The 25,055-nt window shown below is 39.0% G+C and overlaps 1 protein-coding gene across 1 annotated transcript in view; it reads left to right on the plus strand.

Moving 5' to 3' along the window:
* The window catches only part of WLS (wntless Wnt ligand secretion mediator), a 69,494-nt gene that overhangs the window by 5,597 nt on the left and 38,842 nt on the right, over positions 1-25,055 (plus strand). The window lies entirely within an intron of this gene.

Consider the following 25,055-nt stretch of genomic DNA (forward strand, 5'->3'; position numbering starts at 1 on the left):
TTAGTGGTGGGTGTTGACAGTTTCTGTCAACAATGTTTGCAACCATGTAACATGGAAAGAGMTAAAAATATTATCTACTGTGACTGAGTGCCACAAAAAGAGGAAAATGCGACAGAGTACAAAAATCACTAAGAAAAGCCCTTCAAGTAGTTTTCTGTCCTATCTTTCTCACCTTTTCAGAATTTTAGTAAGTGAGTTAAATGCGTTGGAAGCTCCTTAAGTACTTTGTCAGGTTACTAGTACATATAAGAAAAGTAAGTAAGAGTTAGGTGAGGTTAGCATATATATGTGGAGCGGTGACTAGAATCTGATACAGTATGTGATTTTGGTTGTTRTTTTTGCTACAGCTAATAAATATCTTACTGGTAATGACTGTAGAAGTTAGATTATATCAGTGCAGTGCTATACAATATGTGCATTAAACACATTTACAAACGTAAAATACAGAAAAATAAGCAACTGTATTCCCATTGACTAGAGCCTTCACAGAACCACCAGGCAGCYGAGGCTGGCAGGGACCTCTGGAGATCGCCTGGTCCAGCCCACSGTCACGCAGGGTCACCTGGAGCAGCTGCCCAGGACCGTGTCCAGTCAAGTTTTGAATATCTTGAATAACTTGACATTCTGCTCCAARTACGTTGTGAAGATAGGTGTATTTTTGACTACTCTAATACAGTGCAAGGGAATCAACCCAACCCAACCCAAGGCTCTTGCAGGATCAGGGGCTTACAAAAAGAAAGTGGAAATACCTTTGCATACTCTCCCTTACTTGGGTTCTGCACAGTCTACCACTAGCTTGAGGAGTAGGGTCTGTATTTGAATTGGATATAAAATGAGTCATAGAGCCTATGAAATCGGATAGAAGTCCACTGTTGCAATCTTGGCTGTCTGTAGATGAGTTTTATTATTTGAGTACTGTAATGTTTAGTTTTGACTCATAGTACAATGTGGTTATTATGTAACTATTTTTACACTGTTTTTTGCAGTAGGGTTGCTGGAGGTTTTTTTCAAAGTGCATCAAAGTGCAGTGGAGGAGATGGAAATAGTCTCATTACTAAGAGCAAATTGCTTAAAATTTGGAGAGGTTGTTAAATAAGCAGCTGTCTCTGTCTCATGTTTGACAGTGGGGGATTGCAGTTCAGTATTAGAATGCATGGGAAAGTTAGAGGCTTGTCAGARTAACTATGCCTTTGATTGCACAGTAAAGCTAAAAATGATGTGTTGTTTAACATCTTCTCCTTTCTTTCCTAGTAACTTCTTCAGGAATTTTTTTTCTTGGAACATTTCTCTTAAAACAGGCCCAGTGCTCTGCCCAGAGCCAGCAGCCCCAGGGTAGCCTGGTCTCTCTTTCAGTGGATGGGCTCATCAGTTATCCACTCTCTCCAGTCATGTATAGTCGACACGACATTCCTCTGGTTGGGAAGGGAAGAGGTCCATGTTGGAAAGTTTGTGTGCATTTAAGTAAAGGGTTTAATTGATTCCTGTTTACAATGTTGAGGATTTAACCACTTTAAAACAGCCTAATCAGAAGAAAGATTAGATGTTCAATTTTGCTGTCGCAATTGAGTTAAAAAGCATACATATATAAATAATATATAAAAAATAAAAGTGTGTGTATATGTATATATATATACACACACATTTATATATGTGTGTATATGTATGCTGGTATTTGCAACTGAAATACTGCAGTATCATGCTACTGCGTAAGGTGTAAAAAGAGAAAATGATTTTCCATTTTCATTGCTAAATCTCTTTGAAATACAAAAAGGAGAAAAAGCAACATAAATTATGGGGGAAAAATGACCATTCTTTTAAAGTTACTTCAGATGTCTGTGATGAAGGGGGGGACAGAATGCCTCATCATATAGGATTCTTTTCCTTTTTCGTTTGAATCTCTTTAATATTACCTTTGTAGAATGTGTGGTAGTGAAAAGAGATTGCTATAAGTTGCAGTTGCCACAAATAATAAGAAATGAATCAGAATTGAAAGGAAAAAACCCACCATAATAATTGGTCATTGTTGTAAAGATTCTGTTGACTGAATTTACGCCCAGAAATTCCTGAAATCCTTGTAGCTATGCTAAGGTTATACTTGGTTCCCTAGATTTACTTCAAGCATTTTCAGTATTTTTTGGTAAATTCACTATCCATATGTGTTGAAGTGAGTTCTCCACTCCCTTAGTGTTTATTTGTAATGAAAAATCTGCTCAGAAGGAAGAAAGATTAAAATTTATTTCGAAAGTGTGGTTAGTACATTCCATTCATGTACCTAGTGCATGCATATACATATAACTAATTCACAATGTTTAGCCGCCAACTCCCAAATGCTCAGTTCCACCCTGCCACTGATATTATCCAGAAAAGCCATAATGTTATCCTCAAAAATTTGCAAAAATTAGTGTTTCTTTTCAAAGACTTAAAAGTTACTCTCTTCCTTCTCTCAGAAAGCTAAAATTTAGCTCCTCAGCAAAGTTGGATTATTTTGAAATAAATTAAAACATTTTTTGAAGACAAAGACATGCCTGAGTTTTTAACTCCCTGAAATGTACCATGCTGTGTAGAATATCTCTATTTTGAATTACGATGCAAAATTTCAGCAAGTTATTTCAGTGATATTGCATTAGGAGAGACCGAATATTAAACCATACATATAAGATTAGGTAAATTACTGCCATCCAAGATATTACAGTGATACTATAAAATCTCTTTCCAATTACTGCTTTCCTGATCCACTTGGCATTCAATGTTCTCTTGACTCCTAGTTAATATTCTCATAAAAAACAGGGATTTTTTGTTGCTGCTACTTGTTTTTTTCAAAGATACATTAGTTGGTAACATGTTTTATTTTGAAGTAACAGCATTGTTACTGATCTGGAGCAACAGGAAGAACAGGGTGCACCTATAAAGCTTAAAACTGCTGCTCTAAAAAATCGCTACAACATTTAAATCTGTGGAGTGCGTCAGGACCAGAAAACCACAATCTTTAAGAAGCAAAGAACTTGCACATCAAATAGCTTAAATTTTTCCTGCTGAAAACCACCTATGTGAGTATTTACAACTAAAATGGAAACATGATAAAAAATTAATAGTCATCTCAGATCCTTTTACTTGATGCTTTTTTTTAATATAAATCTTTGCAACAAATTCTGTTGCATCTTCATACTGGAAATGTTTTATACTTGATTCGAATGTGTTCTCTTGCAACATTATATAGTGCTACACTGCTTTGTTAGAGGTTTAGTTGTCAGTAACATGTTTAGCTTAGTTTGGTGCACTACAAATTATATATATGCTCCATGAAAATGATTGTGAAATAGAATGAACAGCTAACATCACCAGAAAAGGGATGAAAAAGCATAAAGAGTCAAAACGCCTTGTAAAATCTTGAGGTACATTTTAAGACTGGTGAAAAGGTTTTGAATTCTCCAGCCTCCTGTGGGTTACCTCTGCTACAAAGGTTAGGGAATTACTTGGATCATCTTCCCCCTGATATCCTTGACTTAATTGAGTTGTGGTGTGAGAAACATTTATTCAGTGACTACAGGCACCAGCACTGCAGGGGAGCTCTTCAGCTGGGCTGGAAAGTGAGGACTGTAAGCTCACAGAAGTTGATCAATACAGCTGTTAAAACACAGCAATGGATAAAGCCATCTTGAAGCCTCTATCTAAGTCACTGGATAGATCTTTTGATTTGAAATCTTTTTGAACTAGGGTCACCTATGGTTCCTTTGCAGCTCTCAGGCTCTCTGTTGCATAAAAGAGGCCTTCAAATTTCACCCATTTTGTCAGATAAGATTCTTTTTTCAGCGTTCATCCTTCATGGCCACAATTTAATCATTTGAGAAGGCAAAAAACACCTGACACAGTGGGTTCTCAGTCCTGACGGGGATATTTTTAGCTGTTATTGTTAGTAAAAAAAAGTAAAAAAAGAATACAAGCTTTCTAATTGGAAGCAACCTGGTACTTTAAAGAAGGTATTCTGGATAACTGAATGAGCAGTGCTAAAGAAATTGAAGGAAATTTAAATTTTGTCTTTGCAATATATAGTTTAATCCAATACTTATAACAGCACTGTAAAATAAGGAATATAAGAAATGGAGCTCTGTAACTGGAAGCAGAAACACCCTCATTTTAGACCTGGCCCTCCTTTGTGACACTAAGCAAATCACTTCATTATGCTGTCTTGGTTTCCTCTGTTTTTGAAGCTGAGATGGTAAGTACCAGTGACTAAGGGTGAATGTTCCCCTGATACTGGAGAGAAGAGATGGAGCATCAGTTTGTCTCCTGGTATGTGACACTGAGTGCGTCCCGCGGCAGATGGTGCTGGGGGACTGAGGAGGTAGCCCTCTTTGCCCCTCCAGTAATCCTTCGCACGTTGGTGGCCTAAGAGTCTTTGTAAACAAAGAAGTTTGAAATGTTTGCTTGGAAGATATTCTAGAAAGCTAAGAAACGATGACTGCCGTATGTGGTGTGTAGCAGAATGAAATTGTTCRCAAAACCTCAAAGAGATTTCCAGTTATTATGTATTTAGCTTTGAAAATGTGTCCCAGCTATTCTATTTTTGTTTTTAGGTCTCCGACCATCATCCTCTGGTCTCAGTAGAAGAACAGCAGTATATTTAACAGCTTTATTAATGCCAGAGTAGTCATCATCTATTGCAAAAGTGGCTATTATGCTGAGAATTTTATACCAGAATTCTAGCAGCATTCTGATTCTTCAGAACTCTGGAGCAACATTCACTAAGGTACAAAATTAGTGAAAAAGGTTATGTAATCTGAGTCTAAAACAATATCAGGGTATTAAAAAAGAGGAGGAAATGAGAGACAGGGTCAACTGAACTGTGAGCTCACTGCATTGCAGAACAGATAATTTACATAGGTCCCAACAAAGCTAATGGGTTTAGTTACAACTGCTCGGAATAACAGTTTCACAGTCCACCCATTCACGGAAAAGGACTAAGGCAAAAGTGCAGGCTGTTGGCTGGACTGAGTAATTAATCCACAAAGAACTGGAGATTACCCAACAAGTTGGGTTTACCCAACAAGTGCGCTTTGTACATGGATTTGGATTATATCAGAAGTTTAATATATTTGAATCATTTCTTTCCTCACTACCACATGATCATGAGTTATCTGCTATGATTTTTTCAATGCAATATTCAGAACTGGTTCATATTTATAATTGACCAAATAATCCAGATGCCAGTTTATTTTTTCTTTATAATTAATTATAAATTATATTTATTAAATTTATGTATAAATGTAATATTTAAATATTCTCAAAAATATAGTAGATTTCAGAGCATGCACTTAACAATAACAAAACTAATGTAAAAAATTACAAAATCTTGCAATATTTTCTGATCTTTAAATTACTGAGATTACTAGCTATAACGTTTATCCTGTGAAACACAGGTAAAAGAATCAGATCATCTGTCACATTTCCACCCTCACAATCTTCAAAGTACAAACTGGAGCTGTTTCAAGGGTGCACTGCAGGAAAATACATTTCTTTTTTAGAGAAACTAACTTGGAGAGACACAGTAAGTGATGCTAAGATTTACCTATACTTAACAATTTCTGTTTGTCTTTATTACGAGTATTTGAAGCCTTACCATTTTTTAAAGCATCAGAATAGTACAGCAGTGTTATTTTATAGCAAGACCTGTATGATTATAGTTAGAATTCAAGAGTATTTTATGTAGGGATACAAGGAATAAATACATATATCATGGCGTGTTTAGTTTTTTATGTTTTAACAATGAGTGTTGGGCTTTTGTACATTTTCACATAGTACTTAGATATCTGTTTAATCACTAAGATTTCCTAAATGACTCTGTTCTAAGTTTTGGATTAGTTTCTAACACTTACAGAGCATTCCTACCGTTCTACCTATATTTTTTCATCATTTTTAAAATGACTTTTTAATTTAATACCTAATTATTACCTAGCCTTTCAAGAAGCCAGATATTCTTTGTATTGGCTTTCCTGAATTACCCAACAGGAGTTAATTACTGGTTTTGTCCAGTAAATAAAGTGGTAACACGTATGGCAGAAGATCACAGTGATCTTTTTTTGCTTTTAGGAGTTTTGTCCTACAGGATGTGTGGCCTTCACCGGAGGGCACTGGTTATACTTGTCTTGGGGCCTCACAGGCCCTATTTTTATAGGTTTACCTATTTTTATTCTCAGATTTAATGATATCAGTTAGCAACCATGTTGTCTTTGTGTTACCAAGATCTTAGTTTAAACATTATTTATGTCTTATCTTGTAACTTAACTGATCTGCATAAAACCCAGCTAGGAGGTCTGAGAATGCTTTTTAAATTGTCTGTAAAGCGGGAGTATCTGGAAGTACAGTGAAATTTTTCTTTGCATCCAATTCTGGTAACATACCGAGAAAAGAACAGTAAGTGTGGGTATAGCAGAGGTAAGCGTTTTTCATACCCTTGTTCATTACATCACTTCAGTACTGCATGCTGGTTATTTGCTCTCTATATCACTTCCCCCCAGGGGGTTCAAAGAAATCGGCAAATCTCCCACAGCAGAGCTACGAATACCTAGCACAATTCATTCACACGCAGCAGGAAGGCTGGGGATTAATCAGAGGGGGAATGTTGTGAATTCCAGAGAGTCCTTTCTTTCTGTTGCACAGCTGGTGGCGGGGATATTGCTACATGAAAGCAGCACTGTCAGTATCAATCACCGTTACTTGTGCGGCTGCATTCCAGAGAATGAATTGGCCTCATTTGGTAACTCTGGTGCTGTTTCCTTCTGCCAGATTATACACAGGAAGAATCCAAATTCAGCTGCACCTCAGTGTTCCAATTTTTAATCTATTTTTAGGAATTGCAAAACTTCTCTTAAGTCAAAAATACATCACTTCTAATTTTGTATGTTAGACCATAGCTTCGCAGAAACCAGAGAACAGGAAAATGTATTATCAGTCCATTTCTTGCCATTTCAGAGTTGTTCTCCGTCTAGTCTTAAATTTCCCAAATGAGGTTTCTGTGATGTAACAGAAAAGCTATTCTTAAGGAGCTTTTTGTGTTTTTAAATAGTACTTTCTTTGTTTAGCTTGCTAAGATAAAACCAAAAGATGTAACTCATTTCTTTAATGCAGTGGGAACATGGGAAATTCTGTTTTCTATAGGATGACATTCTTCAGTTATGATTTTATTTTTGTAGTTTCTAACATTGGTAAAATACCAACTGATACAGTTGAAATTTTCCTTTTGTCTTCATAGAATTCTGCTATATGTAAAAATCACTTTCCGTTTCCCAGGCCCTACAGTGTAGTCCACGTATATTGCTGGCAAGTATTTTGTGCGGTGATCAGACAGAACCCCGTGCTGCTAGGTGATCTATATTGTAGCATATTTATCAAAAGAGTGCTCTGTTGGAATGCAAACAATAAACAAGTGTCAGAATTTTAAGCCTGTCCATATTGAATTGAATTGTTAACAAATGTTTTATCCAAATATATCCTGAACCATTGACTACGGTTCCTTATTACTTGTTTTTAGGAACCAAAGGCAATCAAGCACGGTATGTGATTGCAAGCATTTCAGGCTACAGGTGATATTTGATTATGCATATATCAGTACCTATTAGAAATAAGCATCAGTTAGATCAAGTTTCCTTAGTTTTATCATACTAAGAACAAGTAAAAATAATTTTCTTTCACATGCTTAGTTGTGTTTATACTTCACTGGGTGTAGGTCGACCTTACGTGCTTGAGATCAGTCTTTTGATCATTTTTTGTCAGGACCAAGAATTCATTCATAAAGTAAGATTACATTAAATATTTAATTTGATAGCAGTACTAGCATAAGTAGCATAGCTCCTTCCTCTTCTACACATTGCCTTCACATTCTGCCTTGGGTTAGGCCAGCCCAACTCTTTGTAGGTTCACACAGTGTAATGGATCAAGGAATTGATCTGGATTAACTGTCGTCCTACAAAAACTGTTTGAGGTTTCTGTAGTTGAATGAGTTCCTGGATTCAGCTTACCACAAGGCCATACAAACAGTTGCCTCAGCGTGGCCTAGTACCTTATGGCAGGAGGGTGGGGATAAGGAGCTGGAGATGACAAAAGGATTATACCTTAAGTCAGTATTGCCATTAAACTGTCTCATGAAACCACAACCAAGGGGTGGAAAAGTGAGCATGGGGATGAGGATGAATGACTTGGGGAAAGAACTTCTTAAATCAGCACTGCCACTGGAAAAATCATATTTCTATGTATTTCTACTATACCCTCAGTGTCCTCAGGCTTCTGTACTTCAGATGTAAAGAGCTGAAGAGGCCTATGGCTATTCAGTACCTTTTCATGCTTTTCTGTGATTCTCTGAATGTATTTATCTTGGATATGCATATATTTAAAGCTTTTATTTTAGTTATTGTTTTTCTTTCCAACCTAAACTTTGCATTCCTACTAGCAAAGATTTGCTTGGGACTAAGAAGACATCATTTAAATGCTTCCTGTCTAGCCTTGCCAGAATACTTCAATATTGTCTTGCTAAAGAGAAAAAAAAAAGTTATTTGGTCTTGGTTTTTTTAGAATTCTGACAGTGAAAGCAATTTGTGTGGCTTAACTATGATGTATTCTCCTTCTGTTATCTGAGTCATACTATCTTATTTTATCCATGTTCTTAGAAATAACCCTCTGAAAGGTTAATCTTAGTTTTGTAATTGGGATTTGGGGGGGGGCTGTAGAAACAGTCTAGTTCCAAATAATCAATTTGGATAGCATGTAATTCAAGGAAGAATAACTCCTCCACTTCTGTCCATTTCTCTTAAATCTCTACACAAGTTGCCAGGGCCAACATCTCTGTGCAGCAGTAAAGTGAATCTGCTCACCTATTTACATGTTTTATGAGGCAAGGGATGAGCAGAGTTTGTCCTAATTCTTTCTGCACAGGATAGTTGAACTGGGGGTAATAATTTACTGCAGATACAGACCGACAATAAATTAGTACACCCCCAAGAGTCTGGAAGAAGCAGAGGAGGAGCAGTGACTCAGAAGTGAGTCATGGAGCCTCCCTGGATTTATCCTGGGATGATGTACTGTATACGCCACTCCTTGATCTGGTCTGTCTCGAAAGGACAACCAAGCCTGAACAGCCCTGAATATAACTGTGGAAAAATAAATGCTAGCTAGCAGCAATCATTCCTTGGCAGCAACAAACTTTGTTTTTTAAGATCTTCCCTGTATTTGGTCAGTATTTTGATAAGAAACTGTGAAAAAAATTCAGGGTAGTATGCAAGGCAGATTGGTTTGGCTGCTCAGTCAGTCTGCAGTCAGGAGTTCCTAGATCGCAGCTCTGTAGCTCTTGGCACTGGTTACCAGAGCTGCTTTGGAGTGTACCAGGGCTCAGTCAGAGATCCCCAAATTTTTGAAGTGTGGGGCAGCAATGCGACAAAGGAACCAAGGTTTATTGTGCTGTTCCTTTGTCTTCAGTTCCTTTTAAAGCTTCGTGCTGCTGAGAGCATTTTCACTGTTTAGCGTTGTTTGATGCCAGCGGCTCTGTCAGTCTCCTACCCAGCCCCAATATCTGTGGCTGCTGGCCAGCCAGCTGCTGTGCTGCAGGACCTGCCCTTCTTCTCAGTGTCACTTCCTAATGGCAGGGGAGGATGAAGTTTCAGACTTCTGGCACAAACAAGGCTTATGCTAATCAAAACCATCTGGGTTTGTATGGGTCCTTTTAAATTGGGTGGAAACCACCACTGGAGAATACCAATTGCACTGGAAGCTTTCTCAGTCAAATAAAACTTGTCTAAGGGATTTAGACCAGTCCTGTACTCAGTCATGGGGTGTACTGGAATACTGAGGGGGAGATACCTAGAATGCCCTGCAGTATTCTGTGGTTTGGGCTATAGGAGACAGAGTGTAATTATAGCAACCACAGACCTTTGTATGGCACAACATATGGGAATCTTAAAGCTGCTTTGATGTCATGATCCCTGTTCTTTGCCAAAGCACAGGAACAAAGTAGCTGAAAATCTGGACCTTAGACTTTGTCTCTGACAAAATCTTTTCTGAGACTGGAGCAATTCTAATTCAGCATAACCCTGTCAGGACTGAGTAAACCACGATTCCATCATAGAGCTGTGGCCACATTTTGTGTTACTGGGCGCCAAAATCAAGATTTTCTGAAGTATTTTCATTGAAAGCACTTTAGTTTCTTTGCAGTGCTGGTCACTCCTACCTGTCAAGAATAACTGTGCTAGTTGGACTGTGGACTGTGTTTGTTGTTAATTTTTACAGCTTTTTCCTTTTACAGATCATAAACATACAAAGACTGTGTGTGCGATTTGATGAACAATTTAAAAGTGAAAGGTTGTATTCCCTCTTTTTTCTACCTTTTCCTTAGTCTAAGCCTTATGGTTCTGCCTCCATTCTACTATTCAAAGTCTAGCACTCATTAGACCTTTTAGTGAGCTGATTTATATCCTCATCTGGCAAGAAACTATTAGCTCAGCAAGATAAAACTTGTATTTTCTGCTTGGTTAGCAATTTGAGGGGCCCAACAAGCACCAGAGCCGGTGCGTGGTAAGCTTCAGGAATGCCTGGCTGAAAGGAGGAGGAATGGTGACTCCCCCTTTCAGTATCAACAAGCTGTCAGATCAGCTTACACCATCTCCTGTAACTTCACCCTGAACTTCCCACCATGTACTAAGTCAACAGGTCAGGAAAAAGAGCTTTCAAATGCAGATGTTGGTGCAGGATGAGGGAAGCTAACAACAACAGAATCTCAACTGCCAAATATGATAATGGGTCAGGAAAGTTCTTGTTTCTCCATGTCTATCAGATATCTTTCACTTCTTATATCTATTTCCTTGTGAAAGTTCCATGAATAAAGTACGTTAAATTTCAGATATGTTGGCGGAGGTGCTTGATAATTAGTTATTTTTTAAAGGATGAATGTCCACTTTAAAAATTTCAGTTTCCTTCTTTCTGTTGACTGAGATAGCTATTGAAACAGCCTCAGAAGATGAAGCCTTCAGTCATGAAATAGTCAAAAACACTAACAAAATGTATGTAAAGAAATAAATTTCCTTTATTCCCATTTCTTTTGCATACATAAAATGATGGTATACAATGAGAAGTTTGGGCTAAAAATTTGTGCTAAGTTTGATTTGAGAAGGTCTAACAAAGTAACTGTAATAGCCATTGTACTGAACCATAAAGTGCGAACAAAACTGAATATACCTGGACAGAAATGCAAAATGTATAAGAAACAATTGCACAAGAAGAAATATGTCTTTTCTGTGTCTCTTCTCTCATTGTACCGGATGGAGTTGGGTTTCCTAGACAGTCTGCATTCCTTGTTGCAGATACTTAGGAAGTTCTAATCATTGTAACAGTGTTAGACAGTGACAAGCTCTCTGAAACAGTACAAGAATGTAACTCTGCATTACTTATATTCAAATAATTATATTGAGCATAGTTTAGGAAGCCTGACTGCTATTTTTAAAATAACTAAATCCAAAATAAGTTGCTACATCTATTAGAAATAGCAGTTACAGACAAACCTCCAAATCAGAATGTTATCTGCAACATTAGACCTGTGATCAATATCTGTGCAGAGAGTGCTACTACACGTAGTCATGTCGTGGTAAACGTATGTGGCATTTGCTTCTTGCTAGCTCAGAATAGTTAGTGCCCAGTCATTATGCTAAAGTTTCTACTGGATTTTATTTTCGAATACATACAGAAAAAGCAAAGTCACTTAAGTCAATGAAGAAATTTTAAAAAAGCCCTTACCTTCTTAGATTGCATAGCTGTATCATTTACTCATTTGAAGGAAATGACTTTAACTTGGTCACATGAGGTTTTATTTTCATTCCAAGAAGACCTGCATTTATGCAACAATAAGTTAGCAGATTAAAAAGAGGAGGAAAAATATGCCTGTATGAGTGTTCCACAATATGTGGGGATTTTTTATTATTGTAAGTCAGCAAACTAATATTCCAGATGCAAATATCTTTGAACTCAATTGTTTCTATCTGGATCTARTGCTGCCACCTGGTGTCTAGGTGATGTTTTTGGCTGACCCAAACAAGCAGGTGAGGGCCATCACCAGATACATAGCTGTTTCCGTATCTCTATGTAAGAGCCTTAGGGAAAGCAATCTGGGTAAGAGGAAGAGGGATGAAAGCCTAAAGATCACCTATTTTATATCCAAATCCACAGAAAGCTGATTGCCATCCTTCATCCTGTGTCTGGAGCAGTCAGTGAGGAGGAGGTTGTGTTATGAAAGTATTCGTGCACTGACTTTTGTCTGGGTGAACTGGAATTTTTATGCTTAGACCAAACTGGCAAATTCTCGTTTCATCTTCATAGCATCAGCGGGCAGGAAAGTGACCCTGGAGGCAGAGTGATCCGTAACTTTGCTGTCATTTGAGGCCAGTGCAAATCCCAGCAGTGGGGATCCGGTGGCTTAGGATGGGCAAGCGCCAAACTTTAGAGTTAAAAGATATCTTTTAGGAAGCAGAACTGAAGCACTTCACAGTAGCTTTCCAGCTTTCTGCTTACAAAAATGGCTGCACAAAGTGARTGGGACAAGGGAGAACCAAGCTCTCAGGGGTGGGATGGTTTATTTGGCCCAACTTGCTCATAGCTGTGGTTCTGCAGACGTCTCCCTCTGCGGGCGTTGCAGCTGAGGCCAGGTTGGAGGGGCGTTTCCTTTGATAACAGTCACTGATTTAGCAGCTCTCCTGCTTTTTCTCGTGTCATAATGTGACATTGGTAAAACTGTTTGTGGTGCTATCCTGTGAATTGGGTTAGAAGAGCTAAAATAACTTAGCTTCCCCTCTCCCCGTTTATTTTTAACCTCAGTGAATTCCTCACCCAGTTCACCACACAGAAACATTTGTACAAGTGTTTGCACAGCCTCTTGATGAACCAGATGGGGAATTAATCCATCTGGAAAAACAAAAATCTACATCCTCATTCTAACAAAAAATTATCCTCCAGCCAGATCAGTTCCTCAGCCTGTTTCATGCTTTGTTTGCAGGAAAGCTGTGCCATGCTATGCAGAGAACCGTGCAGAGCCTGGAAGAAGTAGCTGTGTGAGTTACACTTTTAAGTAACTCAGTCAGTGAATGTGAAAAACAGCCTAAGGCTACTGTACCCAGAAACAATTTCCTCTCCACCCCCCCCCTTTTTTTTTCCCTCCTCTGCACTATTCTTTTTAACCTGATTCATTATGCGGTACCACAAACTGCTTTACCAGTGTGGAGTAAGAATAATTCATATGAACAGGCATGGGGAGAAGAGAGGCTGTCTAAGCTGGTACTGCTGCCAAACAAAATGTCTTTGGAACGAGGGCCAAGTAATAAGGTAAAATACTTTCTTTCTGCTTATGCCAAGCACTGTCTTTTGCTATTCTCCAAATATTTATGTATTTGCAAAATATATAAACATTTCAACAGTGGTCTCTTTAGCACTTATTTTCAGCACTTCATGTGAAGTTGCTGTGTTCCATACTGCTGGCCTCCTTAAATATGACTAATTTGCACTGGGTAAGTTCCTGACTTACCTATACAAAGGCACATAGCCCAATAATATGAGAAACAAGTTTACGTATAGAAGTGACCACTACACTGCTGCATCTTTGCATATCTGCAATTGAAGCTCACTTCTTTATTTCTCTTTTTCCTTTATTTTTCCTATTTCTTCCTTTTTCATGGTGGTTAGCATAAGAATTTGAGGTTTAAAAGCTGCCTGTCTCTGAATTTTCCAAATGTAACGAAAATTCAGGAGCAGTCTGAAAAGGCTGAAGGCTCATGGTGTGGTTCAGAAAGGGCTCTGGAAGCCTCTTCTCTCCTGGTCAGACACATACTCGTAGCTGAGTCCACGTAGTCCTTTCCTCTGTTACCTGCGCTGTGCGACTGGGCAGTGGGGCAGGTGCAGGGAGACAGTCTGGCGAGTCTGAGCACACCAGCTCTGCGAGAAGGAGCAGAGACGGACTACCTGACCCTCATGCATATCAGTTTAAACTGCTCTGCACCTGCATCCTTAGAACAAAGTTAATGTTAAAAACTATATTCAGTTGATATATTAAATACTGAATTCAGTGTTTCCTATACTACTGATTAATCATTTACACTTTTAGTACATCTTCTCATCTTAAAATTCTGACCTACTCATTAATGAGCTCTAGTGAACACTCTGTTGCATAAGAATTTTCACAGTTAAGGATGAGTAATTGAGGGATTGAATTAACCAACATTATGTGGTCTGTGGCAGCCAGAAGATAGAATTTCCAAGTCCCCGTTACTTCTTTTGGTTTCTATAAAAAACCTTCCTCTTACGTTTTAACAGCTTGGTGGATCACATGTACATAGCATGTTACATCTAAACAGTATACTGTTGAAAAAGTTTGCTATTTTCTAAATGTTCATGAATATTTCAGGAACTCATGCTAAGAGGTTTCAGTGCATTCCAGGACAATGACTTCAGTTTTCTTTTTTTTCCCTTAAGAGGAAATTTGGTCTACTGTGACACATTCTACATGGTTTGCATTATTCTTGTAGGCAGGGCTTATTACTGTTACAGAATCAGATGTCCTGAAAATATATTATCCTTTTTTGTAAGAAGGAGTATATGGTATTACAACTTTCTCCCTGTTTTTCCATTCTTGTGATCCATCCTTTACAGGAGAGATGGGCATCTTATTTGTCTGTTGTGAGAATTCTCTGTTAGAAATCCATTTGTTCTTTTAAATCATTAGCAACACTGGAGTTGAGGAATTGAGTTTGCTTTTCTCATCTTTTCATCTCACTGTATTCCATTAGTCCCTACAGCCAACTTCTAGTTAAAAAGATGCATTTCTAGTCTCCAGCGTTTTACAGGTTTCAAGAGCATTTCTTTGTTTCTGGGGACCATTTCCTCTAAAGGTTTACTTCGGAAAAGGTCTAAGCACACTCCTAATTCTAACATGCTAGACATTGTCAAAATGGATGCTTATGTCACTTGAACTAGTACATACATACTTGCATAAAATTCTTTGGCGACAGTAATGCACAAGATAACCAAATTAGTCTTTTCTAGCTGAAATGTTTGTGATTCAACTGTAAAGTAATTACAATGTTTATCAGCATATACTATGTCATTTGGTAATTTTAGCTTAATTACAGTACAAATTACATTGAAATATTTGAATGCATCATTTCATCAGTAATCTGCTTCCTTTGCTTATATTGATGCAATTTTATATATCATAAGATCTCCTAAAAATAATAGGTGGTTTAACAAATATATTTGCTCCCTGCAAAGTATGTTTTCAGAAAACTGTTTCGTCAATTAAATAACACATAAAATCCATGTCATAATTCAAGATATGTGCTTGTACCAATTGCTTTTAGTTTAGATAAACACTTGATAGCAAACTAAGGAAATTGTTCTAATTAAAATGTAAAATGTGAGAGAAGTCAATATTAAAAAGTATCTAGGTAATTTCTTCTTGTAGTTAGAACAGAGAACTCAAAGAATACTGACAGACTAGCTCTAGCTAATCTATTTATGGTAATATGACATGATATTGCTTTACAGTTGATCTAGGTAGGTTCACCAAAAATACTGGACTGTTAATTGAGACAGCCAAGATGCAGCCATTTTGCCAGCTTTGCATTTGGGAGCAGAAGGACAGAGCAGACTGTTGGGGTCACTAATAATTTTAACTACTACTATATATGAATGTGAATCATTGTATTGATGCATCTTGCTATCCTCTTTCTAGTCAGTCTAAAATAGTTGCTTAAAGACATAGTTAACTTAAGTCTCTAATTTTAATGCAAAGTCCTTTGACCCTTTTGCCTATATGCACATGAAATATTTTTGTTATTTAGCTCAGTGAAAAGATGCTACAATAAGCAGTGACACAGAAACAGTGATTTACTACTCTAGTTACAAGGCACTTGGCCAGGAACATAGAGCACTAACTCATAATTACAGGTGGATTAATCTGTGACAACTGAGGCAGTTATTACTGCCAGCTGTATGCTGTACTCTTCTGCCATGGATCACCTCCTAACAGGATTGGGATCTGTCTGTGTTTCTTGGGTGACTCCTTATACAGCTCAATATAGTGAAGTAGCTTGGAATCAGTGAGAGTTAACATAAATGTGCTAGGTTGTGAACTGGGACAGCTGAGGAACAGAAGGTTGCTTGAATGGGATGTGCATCTACCGCGGTGGAAACCTCTAAAGAACACAGCTAGAAGCAATAATAGGCTTAGCCACCTCACCTTTAATCATCTGCTCTTGGAATCAGTTGGGCTCAGATGAAAAATAAAACTTAGCAAGAAAACCATTTTTTCTCTCTACATTTTCCATATAGAATACACACTCTTTATTTTAAGAGGACAAAAAAATATCTTACTCACTTTAATTCAGTCCTTATTCTGCAGGGCAGCTTGTCTTGATTACACTGTGCTAAATTACTCATCTTGGATATATTCTTCTCTTTATTTTCTCTGCCAAAAGCAAAAATATGATATTACTTGGCAGGAGGAATGTGTATCTAAAACAAAATGTCAAGTTACAGTTCATAACTATTACGGGATAGTTTTGGCGATAGCCCTTTGTGACTGTTCCAAAACAGATGTCTCTTTCTAGGAGATCTTTAAAACTAATATGTGCTTTATATTTATTTTCAGGCGATATTTTGAGAATGTCTCACAAGGAAACTAGCTGGGTGTATATACAGGTTTGGTTTAACTTTAAATTTCTAATTTCTCAAGACTTTCAAGTCTTTGAATTGCATTAATTGATAATTCTCTTTGTACACACAACCCAAACATTGAGAATTGCAGCTCATTTTATACAATAACTGATATGGTCAACCTATGCAACTATATCTTATTTAATATAACAGAAATATGAAATGGTAAAACTAGATTATATTTGTCATTCTTTTTTTTTTTCATGTAATGTTACAATACTGTTACCACCGGAACTTAATCAAACCTCTCCTTCCTCTGCCTTCTTAATTAACCAACATCATCGGCTTTTACTAAAATTGAATTAAAGCGTGTTCCTTCATGTTACAGTTCTGAAGCAGGTACCGCAATCACAAGTGCTCAACACATGCACATTTGTTCACTTCTCATGGGACTATGAATAATAGCTGTGGTTTAAATTTAGCTGCATCTGTTAATTCAATCTTCAGTGCTAAACTTAAAATGGGTTGGATTCATGGGAATACGAAGGCATAACAGAGCAAGTGAAATGGTAAAAGGCTTTCAAAAAAACCTCTGAAATGATTCTTCATATTCTGAACACTGATAGAACTGTGAAGATTTTACTATAAACAACTGTACAATTAGCTATGACAAAGAATTTATTTCTGTTAATCTTACCGTCCTGAGATAGCACAGTGGACATAATTTTTAATATTTTTAATATAACATTTTTAATAGTGCCCATATCTGTTAGTAAAATGACTTTTTTTGCTTGTTTTTGAGGAGGGTACAAACCCAGGGGAAAGGCAGCCTCCCAGACTGAATGTACACTTGGAGCCATTTTGATCTTTAACTGCTCCTGCACATGGTGCCTACTTGGATACAGATTTCCTTGGAGGCCCTTTAGCCAATGGCACCATTTTTGAACAGATACCAATGATGTCCATCACTGGTGTGAAAGAAGACACAAGCATGTAGATAGAGAAATTGCAGACTGGAATGGTCTCCATGAAGGAAAGCCACTTCYGGTGATTCCCGGATTCTGACAGCTGAATTTGAGAGTATTGCATATTTTTATTTTTGTGAGGGGCTGATTTTGACTCAAGGTGCGTGGAATGATCTGTGCACTACTGGATCAAGTGCCTGCTAAGGCAGAAGGGAACTCAGAGGAAAGCAAACAACGTGCATGCTGCTTGAGGGAGTCTGATTCTTGCTTAGGGCTTGATTCTAGCTATGTAACACCATAGTATCACAGGAGATTCCAGCAATGACAAGTTTTTGAAAGAGTTCGATGTGGAAGTTCAACATAAGGCAAGAAGTCCCACAAGACGTTGAGTGACTGAGGCAAAAACCGCTGCAGAAGCTTGATGTAAGATAGGAGATTTGATGTGAGGGAAGGTGGCTGAGGCAAAGACCCTCATGCAGCAGCTAGAAAAGGCCCATCTGGAGTGATAGTCCTAAGAAAAAGTAAAAAGTGCAGCGAGCCAGGTTTGCATTTACGTGAGGTCTGAGAAGGAAGCAAGAATGACTAGCAAAATGGTCGGTGATAAAGCTGTGAGAGGCTAAGCAGACCTGGCTGATGATGCGTGGTTCACTACAAAGTCTGACAGCACAGAATTAATTTGTCAGAAATATCAGTAATGCCATTTGAATTGGTACAGTAAATTTAGACTAGTTCAGCATAGTATATCGTCAAGCCCCAACTTAATATTAGCAAAATCTTCCGAGTGACCTGAAGTATGTGGCTTTGAACTTGGATTTGGTAGAGCTGGGAAGCAGTACTGTGGGAGGGGAGGAGGGGCAAGGAGTGCTTTTCATGAGAAAAACCTTTCGGGCCTTTGGATGATTAGTTAATCAAACAGAAGAATTCAAATGCAGCTGTACTTACTACTAGACGATCATTATGTCATGGGAGAGGTTTGGATGGAAGAACTTGGAAATTTAGTGATGGGCTAATGATTAATCTGCCCTAGAGTTGTTCAGATATTCTCTTGCAGAAACTTTGCCACTTGATGATTGGATTAAAGGTCAAAAGAGACAGCTTTGCAGGCCTAATTAAAAGGTGGAAAATTTAGGCTTTCCATAGTATTGCTTTTGAGGTCTTGAGCGTTTTGGCCATATGGTAATTGTAGAGACTATAAAGAAAACTTAAAAATCAAATTTAAACAACCAACCCTTAATGAAAATAAAATTAAATTAAATTATTTTGTTACGCTATTATTGTCTTCTCTTTCAGGACATCGCAAGTCTCCACTTTCAGTCTGACAGGCTAAAATGTGTTCTCTGTCAAATTATGAGCTCTGTTTTGTCTTATGTACTGAATGGAAGCCTTAATGCCCCTATTGAAAGTTTATTCTAATGCATGTCAGGCTTTACATTATGTCACAAAGGCTTTGTCATCTGATTGAAGGCATATCGCAGGAAAGCCATCAAGAGAGCTATCTAGGGCTGTTCTCTTTGAATGTTTTCAAATGCTGGTCCACACCCAATGAATAATGGCTTTTCTTACATAGTTAAGCTGAAGTAAGCAGGAATTGCTGAGGAAGAATAGGGTGGAGCATTTGACAGAGGGATAGTCAGTGGAGATAGTTGCTCTAAAGGTCTTAAAGGAGATGGATACCACCACCCAACCAGTACTAACTATTGACAGATTTCGTACATGTGCAGTGGGTGAGAACAGGCCTGTGGAGGTGCACTGTATAGGTCTTTCGCTGGTCTCAGATATTTGTGGTTGTGGTGTGCTTTAAGACTAAAATCGTGGTTAGACAGTTCCTTTGCTAAGTTTGTGTTCCTTTTTTTCTTGCCGTATTGCCATCAAAGAACTTATGCTAGGAGTCCATGGTGCCTGGCAGAGATGGAGCTTTGAGTTACACAGGTAAAGGACTGAAGAACACAGAATACTTCCTTCAGTCATAGGACCTGAGATCTAGCAGGCTGGGTGGCGTTTAATGTAAAAGATGTCATGCAAAAAAAATCTGAGCCTAAGCGTGGATCTAGCTGAAAATTCCCAGAGCTAGAAACAGTGGCAAAATTCAACTTAAACCTAAGTGGCCTGAGAAAAATAGAGCTTTGAAATTAGGTACACAACTGGCTGGTGCTCATATAGAGAAATAGTAGAATAAATGGCTACATTCCCTCTCTGCAGCTTACGTAGAGGAGGAATAGCAAGAAATACAGTGCATCCATTACGTTTTGTTTCTCTAGCATGTTTGACCTGTGTCTGTGTAAACTTGGGACTTGAAGGAGGGGTAGCTGTAGTCAAGTCAGGAGTGACATAACTGTGATAAGTTACAAAAAATAGTCAATTGAGATGGTATTGACATCTCAGTTTAGGCATTGCCTAAATCAGAAGAATCTTTGGTGCTGAGACTGTGTTGGCAGAGCCCCCTCACAGAGATGCATCATAGATCTAGGTGTTTTCTTGCCAACCTAGTGATACCATTTCCCTAAATGGCACACACCAAGCCGACAGGAAATAGCAGAGTATTTCACAGAATGGAAGATAAATCTGGAATGTATGTATTACAATACTTTTTTGTCAGATTGTTGTAAAAGCATTTGGTGTTTATCTGAATTTTCAGTGTGTTTCCCAGTTCACTCTTAATACAAAGCTTCTCATAAAAAAAAAAAAAGTTTATTTCAGCAAACAGTAATTTACTTTATTTTTTAATCATTTATCTATAAAATGTATTCCTGGGAAGTTAATTCATATTAAGTGGATGAACGTTTAGCTTTGAACTACAGTGGGGCTTGGAAATGCTCAAGATACTTACATTGCAGAGTAGGGTTTGCTTAAGATGAAACATTGCATATCTGACAATTTCTTTCTTCCTAATCCTAACTGTAACGGGCAGCTGCAAATTGTAGATCTCTGTCTACTCACTGATCTGGACCCTTTTTAGGGGTTGGATGCTGCACTAAATTTTACCTTTGAGTATCTTTACAAGCCATAGAAAAGGATTATCTTGCACAGAGAAAAATTTTCCTGCCTTCTGTGCACTGGAAATAACACAAAACGCCCTTTTCCTGTTCTATGAGAAAATTTTCCATGTTATCAGTATTTGTAAAGGCAACAAAAACATTTAATTAACTATGAAAGCAGTCAGCACTAATGCTAAGTAGTGTTTTTAAATGTTTACATCATCTTTCCCTCATAAAAGGCAAACTCAATGTTACTTATGACAAGGAGCAAGATTGTAATGTGGTAGGTGTATTCCATAATGTGCTTGGCATGTTCCAAACAAAACAAGAAGCCGCAGTCATGGCATCAAACAACGCTGATACCCACACGGAAAAAAATACAGCCTACAAACTGAAGAGCAGAGCCAAAGGTGTAGTCAGCTAGCTAACTTCCATAACGTTTCTGGGAGACAGACATTTAATCTCCATAGGTCTGTTGTCGTTGTGTACGGTATTGTAAATACAGTAGACAAGTACGAGCAAGAGTTCAGAAGTATGTATCTGGTTGTAGATGACCGTAATTTAATCAACTTTTTGTCTACTGTTACTTGGTATTTTACATTTGGGGTCAGAGTCCACTATTGTGCTGGTATAAACAACAGTGCTACTGATATTAAAAGACTTGCCTTTGTAAAGCAAGAAAAAAGATGTTCAATACTAGACTTGCATGCAGCAACATAAGTCCAAATAATTTTGGTGATTATTTTGTTTTAGCTTTTTAAAGATAGAAATCATCACTATGGTCATGTCATTTGACCTCCTACTCCAGGCGATAGATATCTCTCTGTCAAGCCTTTATGTTGTGTTTGCAGTGTATGTCCTTCTTTTGCAGTTTTGTGTTTGAAAATTACCTCTGAGCTAGCATTTTTTTTCTAATGATTTCTAATAACTGCCCAAATGAAATGAGACAGCACATGAAAAGGTAGAAATTTTTCAGACTTTCAGAGAGTTTGATCTCTGTGCAAACCAAGCATCCAGAGACAGTTTTCCAAAAGTTTTTCAGTAACTTATTGAATTAGCAAAAAATAATAAACATGTAGCACCAAAAATTAGGAGCTTGTGAAAATCCTCTTAAGCCCTTATCTGCCTCTTTAGGCAGCTAAAATCCTTTGAAAATCCAGGCTATAGGCCCAATGCTGCAAAGCGTTCTCTGTGGCAAGACTCCTACTCCTGCCTGGAGCTGATTGCAAGATAGGTATTTTAATAGCTGAGGCTTTCAAAACAGCCTGAGGTAGTCTGGAAAAAATTAATAAGCAGCGAAGACATGAGTTCTCAGGTGACTGGTTTTGGAGACTTTACAGAGACAGAAATTCTGATTTGTAAACAGCTGAAAAGGAAAAGTGATGGCCAGAGATTCACATTTTAACAAACTTTAGGTCAGCTTTGCTTTTGTGAGATTTTGAGCAGGGTCACTTCTCTGGAAAAGAGAGGTCCCAACTCACTGTGGCATTGCCCTGTACCCGCTTTGGACAAGTGTCCCAAGGCACATGTGATGGAGCTCTCTAACTTTTGTGGTATTGAAGATGTAGGAATGTGGTAGGGATAGAAAGTACCCTAAAAATGCAGAGCATTGTTTTTCATTGTCATTGCTTCTTCTTCTTCCTTTTTTTTTCCTTATTACTTACAAAGAACTTTCTGATTATGGTGGGGTCTTAGCTCTACTTCCTACATTTTATCCCAGAAAAAATTGATTGGAATAAATGCAGCTCTTAGCAGAAGAATGCACTGTGTAGCATTTGCAAAGTCATTAAGCCAGACTGGTTTTACTGGGAGGAAAGAGGGCTCCAGCACTCCAGCGTGTGGTGCCTGGTGCTGCGACTACTCCCACGGCTGCTCTCTCAAGGGCCCGACTTTCTGCCGCAGCGCAAGAGCGTCGTGTGCCCTGCCGAAGTGCTGCCCCTGCGTGTGTGGTGGCACGGGGCAGGGCTCTGCGCGCGCTGGGAGCTGCGTGCTGTGGGGAGGTGGGGACGGGGCGGCCTGCGCCTGCCTGGCACCACGGAGACACTAAGGGCATTCGGTACGAGCAGGTAGATCTAGCCGTGTAGTCGCTGTAACGGACAGGCTCCAGAAGATGCTCAGACACATAGGTCCTTGTGTTTGGATAACTGTGGGAGCTTGAAGGGTAGCCTGGACCTGTAAGACTTTCTTCTAGTCTTACAGACTGCAAGTAAGGGAACCCATGTAATTCAAAAGCTTTGTCTCAAACAGAGAAGATAGCAAAAGAAGTCACTCATAAAATCAAAATTAAATGTTAGACATCCTAAAAATTAGATTAGATATTTCAAAATAAGCCTCTTTAATAGCAATTGTTCCTTGTGTTTTTTTTTTTTTTTTTTKAAATTTCAATATAAAGTACTGTCTTGGCAAAAAGCTACTAACAGGCTTTGATCTTGCAAGCACATCTGTGCAAATGATTCTAGTGGATTCATTACGGGTACAAGGGATCTGTTCATGAAGAGTTATTTTTAAGTCATAATGTAAAAATAAAGCTAACAATAAGCTAAAAAAAGTTAAACCTCATATATTCTAGAAGATTGGGCTGTCCCACTGTCACAAACTATCTAGAGTTATCCCTAACCTTTATATTCCAATTTGTATTAGCCTAATGTGAGGAGAAAGAGAAGAATCCCTTTTCTTAGCTCTGCAGATCAAGAAAAGATCACAGATGTAAAAAACAATAGCACATCAGCTTGCTTCATTTACTTTTCCAAGAGTGACTTTGGAAGCCAAAGACTTAGTGCTGTCTAGTGCTTGAAGACCAGCTTAATCATCTGGGATCACTTGTGCAGTCCTTTTCAAATGGACTCTCCTGTATCCTGGATCTTGAGAGCAGTATCACATTTTACCACGTGATCCAAAATGCCTCATTAATATCATTGGTTGGCCTCCAGTGTCAGCTTTACAGCTCTGCGGTTGTCTCTGGCCCCAGTGGCACCCGGGGGGTCTGACACGTACGTGTTGTTTTGAATACAGTGAACCTGGAGTGCTAGGTTGTAAATTCAGGTGTGGAATTTGCCTAGTTATTGAGAGAAGACATGAATTACCAAGCTGCGGCCCTTTTTTCCGGTCATGAAAGGGCGCAGAGAATGCAAGTTAGCCGCAGTGACTGAGGCCTGATCCTCGGCAGGGACACATACCTTCCTGAGAAGGACCTCTTCCGCAACATCTATCAACAAAACATCTAGGACGTGCAGCGTGTACGTGTACATCCTTGGGTTGGCTATACGTTGTCTGGTCAAGGCCTGGGGAATGTATTCCCGTGATCTTTCCTTACAAGGCAAACCCTGAATACTCTGTTTCTCTGCTGTTCCTGGATTTTTTTATTCATTTTTCTGATACTGAAGTGTTTGCTGTTTCTGCTGCCTGTATTATTGTAACGCATAAAGTTCTCGTTATGCTAGGCAATGTAAATCTGGACACCGATACTGCCTCCATGTTACTTGAAGCCTGGTGGTTTGGATACATGGCTTCCACACTGCATTGCCAACACTCAGCAATCTTGCTGTGCATGATTTCTGTCGGTCGTTTTGCTCTTGTTTCTTCTGAACTTTTTTCACTGAATACTAGTTTCAGATTATTATTTGCTTGTGCCTCTGACTATTTGAGCCATCTCACATTTTGACATTTCTTGCCCGTATTTTTGTCACCAGTTGTTTCCTTTCGTGGCTTGTTTGTTCTCAAGGAGCGTTTGCAGCTACTCCCAGTCTAGCTTTAATGGTACATGACGATATTCTGTGATCAGTATAAGGATGCTGCGCAGGGCAGCATAGCATAGACCCTTGTGGTATCCCATAAGGGACGGGAAGGCGCTAATGCTAAAAGCCGCAGGAGATGGCGGGGGGGTAGTGAACTCATTCCAGGTCATCTATGGCCATGTGTGACCAAACGGACCGTCTTGGACCGGGAAGCAGGTAACTTCCCCATAGCGGTATCGGTCCACAGCGCCTGCATTGCCGAGTGCGCCCGACGTTGGTCTAAAATTGAGACAAATGAAGGGAAACAAAACTCAAAAAAAAAAAAAAATGCTGAGTGTGACTCCATGAGATTAGCGACAGGAGGGTTGAGAGGGGGAGAAAGCCCTGCCTGTTAGCTGTCGGGACGGACAGAAACGCGAGCAAATGCCGTAGCGCGTTGCGGGCGGCAGGAATAGCTGCGCCCGATCCCCGCGCCCGGCCGCGCTCCGCCGGTTCCTGCTTCCTTCTCGCCGTCATTTCTCTCGCTGCTGCTCCCCTCTTGCCGCATCGCTCCTGCACGCCTTGCCCGCGCCGCTCCGCAGGCGCGGAGCCGCTGCCGTGTTCCCCCGCAGCGCGGAGCTTTGTCGCGGGTGGGGGGGGGAGGCCGCGTTTCCCTCCGCCCCCGGGAGCCGCTGCTCCGCTCCCACCTGCGCGGCGGCGGCGGCGGC

Source organism: Apteryx rowi, unplaced genomic scaffold, assembly GCF_003343035.1.
Source record: "Apteryx rowi isolate R43461 unplaced genomic scaffold, aptRow1 scaffold_39, whole genome shotgun sequence".
In the NCBI taxonomy this organism is placed as follows: Eukaryota; Metazoa; Chordata; class Aves; order Apterygiformes; family Apterygidae; genus Apteryx; species Apteryx rowi.